Source organism: Myotis daubentonii, chromosome 18, assembly GCF_963259705.1.
Source record: "Myotis daubentonii chromosome 18, mMyoDau2.1, whole genome shotgun sequence".
NCBI classification, from domain to species: Eukaryota; Metazoa; Chordata; class Mammalia; order Chiroptera; family Vespertilionidae; genus Myotis; species Myotis daubentonii.
In genome coordinates this window covers 3,287,961-3,300,985 of record NC_081857.1, presented here as the reverse complement: position 1 = coordinate 3,300,985, position 13,025 = coordinate 3,287,961, and the positions used below count along the sequence as shown (strand labels likewise).

At 56.9% G+C, this 13,025-nt stretch overlaps 1 protein-coding gene and 1 long non-coding RNA gene across 2 annotated transcripts in view; one reads left to right on the top strand and one right to left on the bottom strand.

Annotated features, from left to right (window-relative positions):
• Positions 1 to 1,971, top strand: part of FAM78B (family with sequence similarity 78 member B) — a 48,145-nt gene extending 46,174 nt beyond the window's left edge. Inside the window, exon 3 of the transcript XR_009449779.1 lies at positions 654 to 1,971. The gene's annotated coding sequence lies outside the window, so the exon portion shown is untranslated. The remainder of the gene's footprint in view (positions 1 to 653) is intronic.
• The window catches only part of LOC132220664 (uncharacterized), a 747,794-nt gene that overhangs the window by 308,908 nt on the left and 425,861 nt on the right, over positions 1 to 13,025 (bottom strand). The gene's annotated exons all lie outside the window — the stretch shown is intronic.

Below are 13,025 nucleotides of genomic sequence, written 5' to 3'. Positions count from 1 at the left end.
GCGCAGCAGTGTTCAGTTGTAATCCTGGGCCCCGCTGTGCCGGCAGCACCCCTGGAAGCAGCGCCAGGTATCAGAAGCCCAAAGATACAAACACAGAAACCGATCACACTTCAGTTCGCCCGCTGCTTCAGGACCACAGCTGCTACACAAAGCCATGCGGACAAGTGCCCACAGGAAAGACAGTGGAAACAAGTTTTCTTTTTAAAGACGACCCGATTGACAACTTCAGGCTGAATAGTGTAGACTCACGTCAAGCAGCCAGCCTGAGGCACGTGCAGAAATCCCCACTGAGCCCTGGTCCTCCGCATCCAGCGACTCCTGCAAATCTCGACACTGAGAACGGGCCAGGGGTCTGAAATGCCCACCGTTTCTGTCGATCCTTTGCGCCTGGCCACTGGGCTGTGCCTACAGACAACCTGCAATCCCTTAATACCACTTTAGTCTTTCATCATTTTTTAAAGAACCATGTAAATGCTGCAGACCATCTTTCCTAATGGGTGTGTAAATAATTACCCACAATTCTGCATAAAATGTCAGGGTCATTGTCCCTTTGAAATCTATTCACGGTGCTCAGATCTGCTTTTGAGGAATGGCATTCTTTAGTCGCTGTCTTAATGCCCGTTCTGTTCACATGTTTCCATGTCCACGTGCAGGTCACCTCTGAGGACAAGGCACACCCAGCCAGCAGAACCGCGTGGCAGACTGAGGAGGGAATGAGCGTGGCTGGTGGCTCCCAACCTGAGGCCCTGGACAGCTGGTTTCCCATAAACCACATGCCATCCTGCTTGTCTCCTCGCCACCCGCCCATCCAGTGACCTGTCCCCTCCCACCCACCACGTGCCGGGCACCTCCCCACCGGCAGGGCTGCGGGTTGGCTCCTCGGGAGGTGTGTTGAGGGGGTTGTGCCTGCTGTATGTTTCTGTGTGTAAAGGTTGGGTCCATCCAGGTCTCCAGTCCATGCCCAACCCTCTTATGAAGCTGCCCTGGGGTGAGGGCTGCTCAGCCGGCCTTCAGTTACCTGAGGTGGCCCAGCCCTGGTCCCCAAGCCCTGCCTTCCCTCCTACCCTCCCTGGTGGGAAACAGGGAAGGTGCGTCTCCCCTCTTTCTCCCTCTCAGTGTGGGTGGCCAATGTCAATACTCTGGAGATGTCTCTGACCTTGGAGAGCCGGGGTCAAAGCGTCCTGCTTCCCCGCGCAGCCAGGCTGGATGCCTGCAGTAGCCAAGGGCACGGTGTTTGCCGCCAGGGGCCAGGGGCAGGGGAGGACCACCCTAAGCGGGCACAGGAGGTGTGCGTTGTCCTGCTCACTGGTGTCTTCACTGGCTTGCTCGCTGCTTTATTTATGGAATATGTATTCATTACACAGCGGAAAACCCAGTCCCATCTCTGAAGTATCCAGCCCCAGAACTTGTCTTCTTGGCCCCATAGAGCACAGTGAGTTTTCCACTTTGAAGCCACAGACATGGGGGGAAACTGTCTCCCTGAGTCCAAACACCCACCCCCAACCAGACTTTCAACCAGAAGTGGGTTAGAAACCACCAGCTGGAGAGGCTGTGAAGCCACGCCCATCAGCGGAGCCTGACTGTCTGAACAGCAGCCCCAGGACTGCCCCCCACCCGGCACCAGGCCTCCCCTCTCCTCTCCACGTGCCCGGGGGGCTGGCACTCAGCTGCCCTCTGCCCGACTCAGAACTGAGTTGCCCCTGCTCCAGTGCCGCCCTCTAACGCCACCTGCACATCAGAGACCCGCGAGCTCGGTGACCTCCCGCACCGTGGTCTCGGCATGGAGCCCGGCACCCGTGTTTTAAGGAGACCCTGATGGTTCTGCAGGGGGCTGGGCTGAGAGGCCTCCGGCGTCTGCTCTCCCCCCTCGCCTCCCACATCCTTCATTCCCCAGCTTTCTCGGATCCAAGAGTGGGAGAGGCCACTGAGAAATGGCAGCGGTCTCCTCCTGTTCCTCAGCCTCCCCCCCCAGCCCCCCGCAATCCCTTTCCCCCTCCCCTGCCACAGGTCAGCCACCCTGAGCGGGTCCCTGAGGAGTGGCAAGTCCCACCACTGTCCCCTGAGCCTGGTGCTTGTGCCTGTGCCCAGCCTGGGACGGCTCTCAGACAAAGGCCACCAGCCTTGCTGGGAGCAGAGGCCTGCCTTTTGCCAGGTCCTCTCTCCACTCGCACCTCCCTCAGCTCCCAATGGCCAAGGGTTCAAGGTCACTTTGGTGACATTCATGTCGCCAAATCCTAATCCTGGTGAGAAGGCCCCTCCAGTGTTTTTATTTATTTATTTATTTATTTATTTATTTATTTATTTATTCATTCATTCATTCATTCATTCATTCATTCATTCATCATTTATTATTGATTTCAGAGAGGAAGGGAGAGGGAGAGAGAAATAGAAACATCAATGATGAGAGAGAATCATTGATCGGCCCTTCTGCAAACCCCCCTCTGGAGACTGAGCCCACAACCCGGGCTTGTGCCCTGACCGGGAATGGAACCATGACTGCCTAGTTCATAGGTGGATGCTCAACCACTGAGCCACGCTGGCTGGGCCCGTCCAGCCTGTACAACCCCAGCCTTGCCCACTTCTGCAGAGCCACCTGAACTGAAGGAGGGTCTCCTGGTGACAGGAAGGAGTCACACTGCCCCAAGCCAGTCCTTCCCAACAACTGGGCAGCATCCAAACCCCAGATGGCCGAGAAGAGATCTCCCACTTCACACAAGATCTCCCTGCTGAGTGTGAGTAAGTGTGCGTGTGATGTGTGTGAACGTGTGTGTGCACATGCAGATGCCATGTTCAAACCATCACCATCACAGAGGTGTGCAAGCGGGTTCCATATTAGATGTATACACAGAACGTTGTGATCTATTCACACTGACACACACACACACACACACACACACACACACACGCCCTAGGGAACTGTGATGTGGGACAAGTTGTTCTGCTACCTGACCTCCCCATCTGATAACTCCAGGCCAGTAAGTACTATTTCCCACCCACGGCCAGCCACCCCCGCCCCCCTGTGGTCCATACTCCAAGCCTCCTTCCCCAGGGAGAGAATGCCCTGCCCTGTGTCCGTCGCTCAGGGCCCTACTCTGACGGGGGACGGACAGTTCAGCCTGTGTGTGGGAAGAGTTGAGTGTCCCCCCTAGGTGACATTCGTGTTTTAATAGTGACCACAGACAATGCCTTCCCCAGAGGAGTGGCTCTAAGGGTGGGGTTTCGGGCACTGTCGTGGGCCAGGAAGGGGGCCCTTTTTTATCAGGGGCCTTTGAGAGCTCCCAAGCCATGCCTGTCTCTGCGAGCAGCCGGTGCGTGAGCACAGCTAGCCACCTGCCCACACACTTCCCCTCGGGGCAAGACACCACCTGATAGAGGCCCTATCTTTCAAAATGAAGAAAGAGCAAAGGAAGCAGCTGATATGGAAACCTCACCGCCGGCCAGCGGGTCCACACCCTTTCCGTCCCTCCTGCTCCCTCTCTCCGCTGCCACCGTGTGTGAATTTACTCCTGTGTCCCTCTGTGGTCTCCCCCTGCTCCACCCCCACATGTACTGCCTTCCTCTCTGTCTTCCAATGGGAACTGGGCTGGTTTTCGGGTTGGGACAATGAGCAGGGGCGAAGCAGGCACAGGTGTGTGGCCTGGCAGAGCGGAACGGGGCTGCTCCAGTTTGGAGAACGGCCGCGGAGGAGGAGGAGACGGGCTGGCCCTGCGAGTGCCTTAAAATGACTTTCATTCGGAAACTCTGAGTCGTCAGTCTTCGGATGTGCATCAACTCAAACAGATGTTGCATTTCAGTTCTCTGGGATTATAAAAAGTTAAATACAGTGTGTATTCAACAACAAAGCATCTTTCCTCTTTACTTTGGTCCTTCAAGTCGCAGTGCCTGGTTTCCTAAGAAGCCGTGGGGATGCCGGGGCGGAAGCAGGGACCCTGCCTGGCCAGCGGTCCTCGCCAGCCTCCTCTGTGCCTTAGCCTGTGGTCTAGGGGAAGGAGAACGTTCTAGAGGCAGAGGGTAGACTCTGCCCTTCCACCCTCCCGCCACGCCCCGCACACCAGCTGGCGGCCCTCCTCCCCGTGTGAGTGGCGTTCCTCTGCTTCCCACTGGCCATGTGACCACAATGAGATGTCTGGGGGGGCCTGAGCTCCCGAGGCAGTTAAGGGTTCTGGGGTGCTGCCCTCTCTCCCTCAGAGCTGCATTTGTTGTTGTTGTTCATCTTCACCCGCGGATATTTTCCAGTTGATTTTTAGGAGAGTGGAAGAGAGAGAAATATCACTGTGACAGAAATACATCTATTGGTGGCCTCCTACACGCCCCCGACCAGGGCTGGGCTGGGGAGGAGCCTGCAACCGAGGTACATGCCCTCGACTGGAATCGAACCCGGGACCCTTGGGTCCGCAGGCCGAGGTCAGAACTGCATTTTTAAGTGGCGAGGATGGAAGTGGAGTTGGGGTGGACTTGGTTCGGAAGCTGAGCTCCTGGGAAGGAGCTGACGACTTGGCCCCGTGGCGCCAGGGCCCCGGCCGGCAGAGCCCCGCCCGCCCCATCCTCGCCCTCGCCCTCCCACTGGCCCACGCCCACCTGGGGAGCGTCTGTGCCGCCTAGGTAGCCGGTGTTCTCTCTCCCGGGCTTTTATTCAAATCTGTCTCGGCTATTTTCACAAGAGGGGTGACCCTTGGGTGGGGTCAGTTTTTAGAGGGCTGAGGGTCACTAATTCATATTCTCTCTCTCTCGAATCAATAAAGAAATAAACATTTTTTAAAAAAACCTGTACATTTCGCGTTATGGAATTACTGGCCTGGTTTGGAAAAGGAAACAAGGTGTGATTCATTGGCAAAAGCAAGCTGTCCTGTATGTAGGTGTTTCTGTTGTATATCTACATTGCACCTAAAGAAGAAATTTGGGGAAACAAATGTTCACACAAACACAATATACTGTTGCTACCTGTGTGAAGAAATGGCCTGACCTGCCGGTGAGCGTGGGGGTCACACGTGGTCGCTCTTTTCCAGCGTTCTGGTTGGATCCTGTTTGCAGAGTTCAGCGAGCCTTTCTGGAGCCCCTCAGCCCACCCCCGATTCCCAGGAGCCCTGGGTCCTGAACCCGGTCCAGAGAGTCACAACGCCCAGCAGAAAGGACAGGGTCACAGCGACCCGTCCTGCCTCCCCTCCCCCGCTGGGAGGAAGACTCCAGGTCATAGCTATCCCGCGCCGGGCCCCACGCGTGGCCCAGTCACTGTTCTCAAGAAGAGGGCGGCCCTGCAGGCCCTTCCAGAACCCGTCCACGTCGTGGAAATGCCTTCCTCCCACGTTGCTAAGCCTCTGCCTTCCACCCGGGTCCGTGACCGAGAGCCCGGCTCCTCATGCCAGGGCCTCATCGAAAGCCCACATTCACATCAGACAGGCCGTCCCTGGGGGAGCTGCAGAGCAAAGATTGATCTTTTCTTTAATGTTTCATTTTCCTATTTCATTGTTTTTACTGACGTTTTCAGAATATCCCATGATTTGTCCCACTCTCGTTTCGTTATGGAACTGAAGGCGTTTGGTCGAGCAGTGCTAGCAGGGCCCAGCCCCAGGCCCTGCGAAGGGCGTGCCTATCTTGTCAGGAATGGTGCCCCCAGGAGAATGGGCGCTCATGCTTAAATCCCAAACCCCTGATGGAACACGGCTGCAGAGTATAGAGGGCAAAGCCACATGATGCCGTGAGTTCTGGGTTCAGAGTCCCGATGGGAGCCGACTGCCGGAGGGGCGGTCAGGGTGACCCATCGTCTCTTCGTGTCTTGAGGACAGCCCTGCGGTCATCCTACCTTCAGTCAAGATGCTACCTCAGCCTGCTGGGGTCCAGCCTGTGACCACTGGTCAAGTCCAGGCTCCTGTCTCCTGCTGCCTGGGGAGTTGCTGATGGCCCGGGGGAAGGCCGGGTCTCTGTGAGGCCCCACGCAGCAGTGCTCATGCTGGGACATGTTCCTGCCCCTGGCGGCCCAGGGCGTGTAGCGAGGTTCACATCAGTGAGGCAGAGGCCTCCTCGCGCTCCGGAAGACGGAGGGCAGAGTGGGCTGGAGCTGCGTGAGAGAAGCCGGATCAGGGCTCTCCCAAGACTGATTCCTTCCGCAGACACTGCCTGGGTGACCGACGGGTGCCAGGCAGGCACTCCAGTGCTAAGACTCCTCAGTGAACCGACCCGGCAACACCACATCCCTCTCGGACTGCGTCTTGTGGGAGGAGAGACAGGGGCGTAATCGATGAGAAAAGGGCACCATGCTGGGTGGTGAGAAGTGATGTGGAAGGGGAATCGGAACAGAACGGGAGGTGGAGGGTTCTGGAGCACCTGCCTCCAGGTGACTTCCTGTCTGGGCTGCGCCCCGAAGCAGTGTCGGTTTCCACAATAGCAATGATGTGCGGCCTCTCCAGCAGGCGCCCCACTGATCCACACTCACGGCGTCCGGTTCCAGTGAGCCCGAGCCTGCTCTTCCCTCACCGCAGAGCAGCTCGGGTCATGGTCGCCTGTCTTCACCAACAGGAGGCTTCGTTTACTGCCGCGCGAAAGGGCAAGTGACTCCCCAAGGGCGCCCGCTGCTGAGGTCAGAGTGAGGGTTCCCATGGGCTGACTACGATTGTCCCAAAGAAAAGAGCACAGGCCAGGAGCCAGAGGCCCCAAGTTCAAGGCCCAGCACGGCCTCTCCCTCAGTGTCCAAAACCAGGAGACGTTGATCAGACCGGAGGCCAGGCCGCGGCATCCGTCGGAAGGCGTGTGCAGGTGGGACGCTTCGAGGCAGCAGCAGGCTGTGCAGCCCTCCACCTCCTGTGACCCGGGAAGTAACCCTGTAATGAGAAGGACTTATTCTTGCAGCATGTTGCACACAACTCCCAAAGCAACCCTTACTCAAGTTGGAAAAATTAATACAGCGTACATTTTCCGTCTCTAAGCTAGTTATCTGACTCAAAGGGACGCAACGCCTCTCCTTCCTCTGCCATGTCAGTCCCTGAAGAACTGTCCCCTGGCCGGAAGCCTCCGTCTAAGCCGCTAGATCAGACAGAACTCCCGCTCACACGCCCGGACCTCGAAAGCCTGGCTGTGTCGGCTTCAGCGTCGCCTCTCCGTCTCCCGGGCACCTGGAATGCTCAGTAAATACTTGGGGAACAGGAAATTCTGAATGTCTTTTGTTTTTTCCAAGCAAGTGCCAAACACTTGCAAGCTAAGAAGCTATTTATGCCTCCGCTTCTGAATCAGAGTAAAATATTAGCACAGAGGGAGACGTGCAGCCCCTTTGGTTCCCACAACGTACGGAGGCTGGAGAACGTGTGGAGCGCGTTCACACGCTCACTCACACACCGTCAGGCACCGTCGCCTCGTGGGCGCGGAGGACACAGGTGAGCCCGCCTGGCGGACCACACTGCATTGCAGCAAAGCTTTGCTGACGGAGGGAGGTGGGGGAGGGGAGCCTGGCCACGTCCAGTCTGGAAGCAGTTCCCCAAAGGAGTGCCTGAGAGTAAAGGCTGAGGGACAAGGGCCAGGCCGCAGGGCAGAGGTCACGGGACACACGGGAAAGCCCCAGCGCCAGCCTCGAAACCTCCATCCACACCCTTCACCAGGACTTCGGGGCCGGGCCATCGCTCTGTCCTTGGGTGCAGAGGCCTGAGGAAGACGCCCGGGTCTGGTTCCCTCCCTGCCTCTCCCTTCCTTCTCAGCAAGCAGAGCCGCAGTGGAGGCAGAGGCTCCGGGGGGGCGGGGGGGGGGAGGGTCATCCTCTGAAGAGGGAAAAGCCTGTGGGGGCTGAGGCGAGGAGAGTGTGGTGCATCGGAGGGGCCGACAGAGCCCAGTAAGAGGAGGGAAGAGGAGGCTAGAGGGGCAGCGGGTGCAGCCTGGAGGCCTCTGCCCAGATCCCAAGAACAGGGTAGGGCTGAGCAGGGGGGACATCACCCATGTGTGCGCCTCCGAGACCTCCCTCTGGCTACAGAGTCCCCAGGGATCACCTGCCAGCTGAGCAGTGACGGGGACCCAGCCGGGTGGCCAATGGAAAGAATAGATAGAGTCAGTAAATGCTTAGGAGACAGACTCCAAAGAGCCCAATGGTTCCTGGAGCATGTATTGGGCTCTTGCTGTATGCCAGGCACGAACCATGGAATTTACTCCTCCCAACCACCCCCTTGGATTGTTTCTGTTATTACCCCACGTTTACAGAAGCAAGTGAGCCATCGTGTGGAGCAAGGCCACCAGCTGGCACGTGGCAGGGCTGAGATGGCCGGGCACTCAGGTCCCACCCTCACCCTCCCACGTGGCACCACTGGCTGTCCGGCTTGGGCAACGAGGGGCATGGGGTGCTAGGATAGAAAGGAGGGCCAGCAAAGCTGGTGGGCGGAAATGAGAGTCAGCATGCCGAGGGACACCCTGGTAGGATGCGTGGCAAGCGGCCTGGAGCAGGAGGAAGTCTGGTGGGGGGCAGGGCAGATAGACCTGAGAGTTATCAGCAAATAAGAACAATGAGCCCCAGCCGGTTTGGCTCAGTGGACAGGGTGTCGGCCTGTGGACCAAAGGGTTCCAGGTTCGACCCGGTCAAGGGCAGGTACCTTGATTGCAGGCTCCTCCCCACCCCGGGCCCTGGGCAGGACTCATGCAAGAGGCAACCAATAGATGTCTCCCTCTCACATCGATGTTTCTCTCTGTCTTCCCCTCTCTCTTTCACTCTCCACTAGCCGCTCAGAGGGTGTGATGGGTGGCTAGGGGGGTCCAGACACAGGCTTCTGGGGCAGCCTCTGGCCCCGCCTCCTGCCTGGGCCACAGGAGCTGCTTGCATGCCATCACCTCCCTTACAAAGTCACGTTGGCACACGCCTGCCAGGCGGTAACAGATGATAATGTACTGTCATTAACACATCCCCACATCCCGTCTATTTAAAACCCCGAGAAGCAGGCAGCCGCGCCTTGGACTAGCTCAGCGGTGGGATTACTGCCGGCTAATTATAACCGCCATCTCCCAACTCCAGGGGACCCTGGGGCCTCTGCCTGCCCTGAGGAGCCCGGAGGGACTGAGAAACTGCCGACTCCAACTCAAGACCCAGAAGTTAGCGGGACATGACACCCTGGCACAACGGGCCCAGAGAGAGACCGTTGCCGATGCCACAGGATGTCAGCCAGTCTCTGGCAGGGGTGCCCTTGATCGGCCCCTCCCGGGTGAATCGGGGCTGGTCCCCTGTGGCCAATACGATAGGGCAGACGTGGGTGATTTTCAAGGCGAGGTGATAATGACGCTGCAGATTGCACTCGGGCGTGGATCCGGCTGTGAGAACAGCCAAGCAGCCCAGTGGACAGGCCCTGTGCTCTGGAGCGGAGAGCCCGGCCAGCAGCGGCCAGCACCAGCACGCCAGCCTGTGAGCGCCCCGGGAGTGGCATGCTCCAGCCTCCGCCAGGCCTTCAGATGGTGCGGCCACAGTGACAGCAGCTGGAAGCTTGGAAGGGACCTCGGAGCAGAGCCACCAGGCTGCTCCCGACTCACCAACAGAGGCTGCTGGAGGTGACGGCGCTGAGCTCCAGTGTGATGTGTCACGTTAACTAATGCAACATTAACTAAGTCCGTGGGTAAAGGACTGGGTCCCGGTTGGGAAAGGACTCAGGGCCTCACATACACGATCTCATCTAATCCTCACAGCACCTCTGGGAGCCAGGCCTCAGCCCCTTTCACAGATGAGAAAGCCAGTATGCACGACGGCACAGCCTGCCCCGCCCACAGCCAGGCATGTGGAGCCAGCATGGCGACCCTCACCGCCGCCTGCCCTCACCGCCACCTGCGATGCGGCAGCTCTTTCCATCACAATGTCCCGCCTCCTGGAACACTGTGAGCCGCCCAGTCTCTCCTTCCGGCTCTGCCAGGGAACCCTCAGCAATCCGGGGGGTTGTTCAGTCTCCCTCCGCCCATTCTCCCCCGTAAGGTGAGAGTCGTTGCCACTAAGGGCCCAGTTTGTGCTAATATTCTCTGACCCTGGGCCCCACCCTCTATGTCCACCTTCCTTCCAGGACAGGCTTTCTCACAGGGTTCCCCCGGCTCCAGACGGTGCCCCCCACACGGAGCTGGCTTCCACTGAAGCATGAGGGTCTCAGGTGAGCCTTCAGAAGGCCCCAGGAGTTCCAGGAAACAGGTTGCCACAAAGGCGTCCTTCCTGGAGGCTTTTCAACCTCCACGTGTCCAGGAGCTGCGGGGCTGGCTGAACAAAGTGCAGAGAAGTGAGGCTACATCTGAAAGAAGCCAGAAGATGAGCTTTTTGTAATGTCCCTCTTGCACGGAGTCAACATCTCAAGGAGAGTTGTGGGGTGAATAAGTGAACAATGCTGAGTGGATGCGCTGTGGACAGTGGGCAAGTTACATAACCACTCTGGGCCTCAATGTCCTTATCTGTAAGTAGTAATTAACTCAGAAGACTTGTCATGATTATCAACACAGTGATGCACATCAAGCCCTTCTCGGCCTGTGTGGAGGACAGCTGTGCTGGGGGCAGCAAGAAGGACCGATTCTGCAGAGCGAGGACAGCCCAGGCCCCCACAGTGGGAAGGCAGGCTCCTTCTGTGCGTTAGCCTGGAGGGCACTGGCGTCGGTGGAAGGGCGTGAACTACCAGAAGCCCAGATGGCAGACTCAACAGTGCCTCCAAGCACCCTCCAGCTCCCACCTCCCTTCTGCCGCGCGCATGCCCAGACTCCACCTGTGACCCCATCACCCAGCGCAGGTAAGTGCCACCCACTCCTGGCCCAAGGCTGGGAAATCTCTCGGCTTCACCAGCCCATCGGGGAGCTGACTCCTGACCCGCGGTCATGCCAGGACCTTCCCGCCACAAAAGGGACTGGTAGCAGCTCCCAGGGGAGCCTCAAGAAGGCGCTGAGCCCCTGCCTCCTGCCTCGCTCAGACCGGACCCTCCACACCAAGCAAGTCAGACCCAAAGGCTCGCCCGGGCCAGATGAACAAGGTGTTAGGTTTGTGTGGCCACAAAAAAACAAAAGCTGCAATTTTCATAGAAATGTAGGTTTATTTCGATAGAGACATGCTGAATACAAAGGGCTGAAATAAATGAGTCATCGTTAACATAAAATAATAAAACATTTTAATAAAAATTAATATTTTTTCTTGAACATTAACTTATCAGACACTGAGTCACTGCACAAATAAATAAGTGTGACGCAAATAAACCTAAGTGCGAAAGGGAAATATTTCCTGTTTCGCACACCAAACAAGTCGGTACAAGACTAAAGACGTGGCCATCGGCTGCTAAAATATTCGCTGCTAGTATTAGTGGAGAGAAATGGTACACCTATGCGTAAGGTGTGTAAGGGAAATGAATGCAACACGATTATAGTAATCAGTCATTGGCGAATGTTGTAGTTTGTTATTAATAACTAGAGGCCCGGTGCATGAAATTCGTGCACTCAGGGGAGGGTTCCTCAGCCCAGCCTGTGCCCTCTCGCAGTCCAGGAGCCCTCTGGAGATGTCCGACTGACAGCTTAGGCCTGCTCTGCACAGACATCCTTAGTGCTGCCACGGAGACAGGAGAGGCTCCCACCACTGCCGCTGTGCTCGCCAGCCATGAGCCTGGCTTCTGGTGCATTGACCACCAGGAAGCAGCTCCTGCATTGAGTATCTGCCCCCTGGTGGTCAGTGCACATCATTGCCACTGGTTGACCAGTTGTAAGGGTCGCTCAGGCCTTTATATACATAGATTATGTATAACAGGATATTGTAAAAATTATTAAGTTACAAAATTTTTATTAAAACGTTTCTCACATACCATTATATTGGCTGGGCCGCAAAAACATTTGTTGTGGGTCACATGCGGCCCGCGGCCATGAGTTTGACATGCTTGCCCTACACCATCCACCATCCACTCAGGAGGCTGATACCTGCAGCTCGGTCCACGCACAGAATGCCCCCCAGTGATTAGTTCTGGTGTGGGTCTCTGGGGGGCAGGCACGTACGTGGCAGTAATTCCATTCTGACTGTGAGGATGCTGCCCACTCACAGGAAAGCGAGTGTGGCAAAGGCCCTGGTGTCACTGTGCTCACAGGCACTGGCCCAAGCATAGTCAGTCAGGCTCCCTGGGGGCTGCTGATGGGCTAACCCGGCTAGAGCCTCTCGTTTCATTAGGGGGGAGACCATAATCTCATCGCGAAGCCCATAAGGAAAGGTCATGGTAGTTAATGAGTGGGGAGGGCTCCCGACAGCCGTAATACAATCAGGTGAGGCCCAGGAGAAAATATGATTATCGGGCCCAAGATGCCCTTGTTTTTCATTAGTCCTCACCAACATTACCGTGGAGAGGATCTGTTTTCCATTTGTCTCATTTGGCTCTAAAGACTGTCCTGTTTCCTGCAATATCCTCTCAGTGGAAAATTAAAAACAACAACAAAAACAGCCTCACTTCTGCCAGAAGTCTCATATCCAATTCAGGGATAAGGACACCTACCCCAGGTGGACAAGACCGGATGTGGGTTCATGTCAACCTTTTGGATTTGCTGCCCTTTGCCATGCACAGTTTTGTCACCTGCATGCTCTCATTCATCCTCACAACAGCTATCCCCACTTTTTAGGTGTAGAAAATGAGCTTAGAGATGCTTGGTCCCTGTTGGACAGTGTGTCAGGTGTGGGAGGGGCTTACTGAGCACCTCCTCCCCATTGGACAGTGTGTCAGGCATGGGAGGGGCTTACGGAGCACCTCCTCCCCATTGGACAGTGTGTCAGGCATGGGAGGGGCTTACGGAGCACCTCTTCCCCATTGGACAGTGTGTCAGGCATGGGAGGGGCTTACGGAGCACCTCCTCCCCATTGGACAGTGTGTCAGGCATGGGAGGGGCTTACGGAGCACCTCCTCCCCTTTGGACAGTGTGTCAGGCATGGGAGGGGCTTACGGAGCACCTCTTCCCCATTGGACAGTGTGTCAGGCATGGGAGGGGCTTACGGAGCACCTCCTCCCCTTTGGACAGTGTGTCAGGCATGGGAGGGGCTTACGGAGCACCTCCTCCCCGTTGGACAGTGTGTCAGGTGTGGGCGGGGT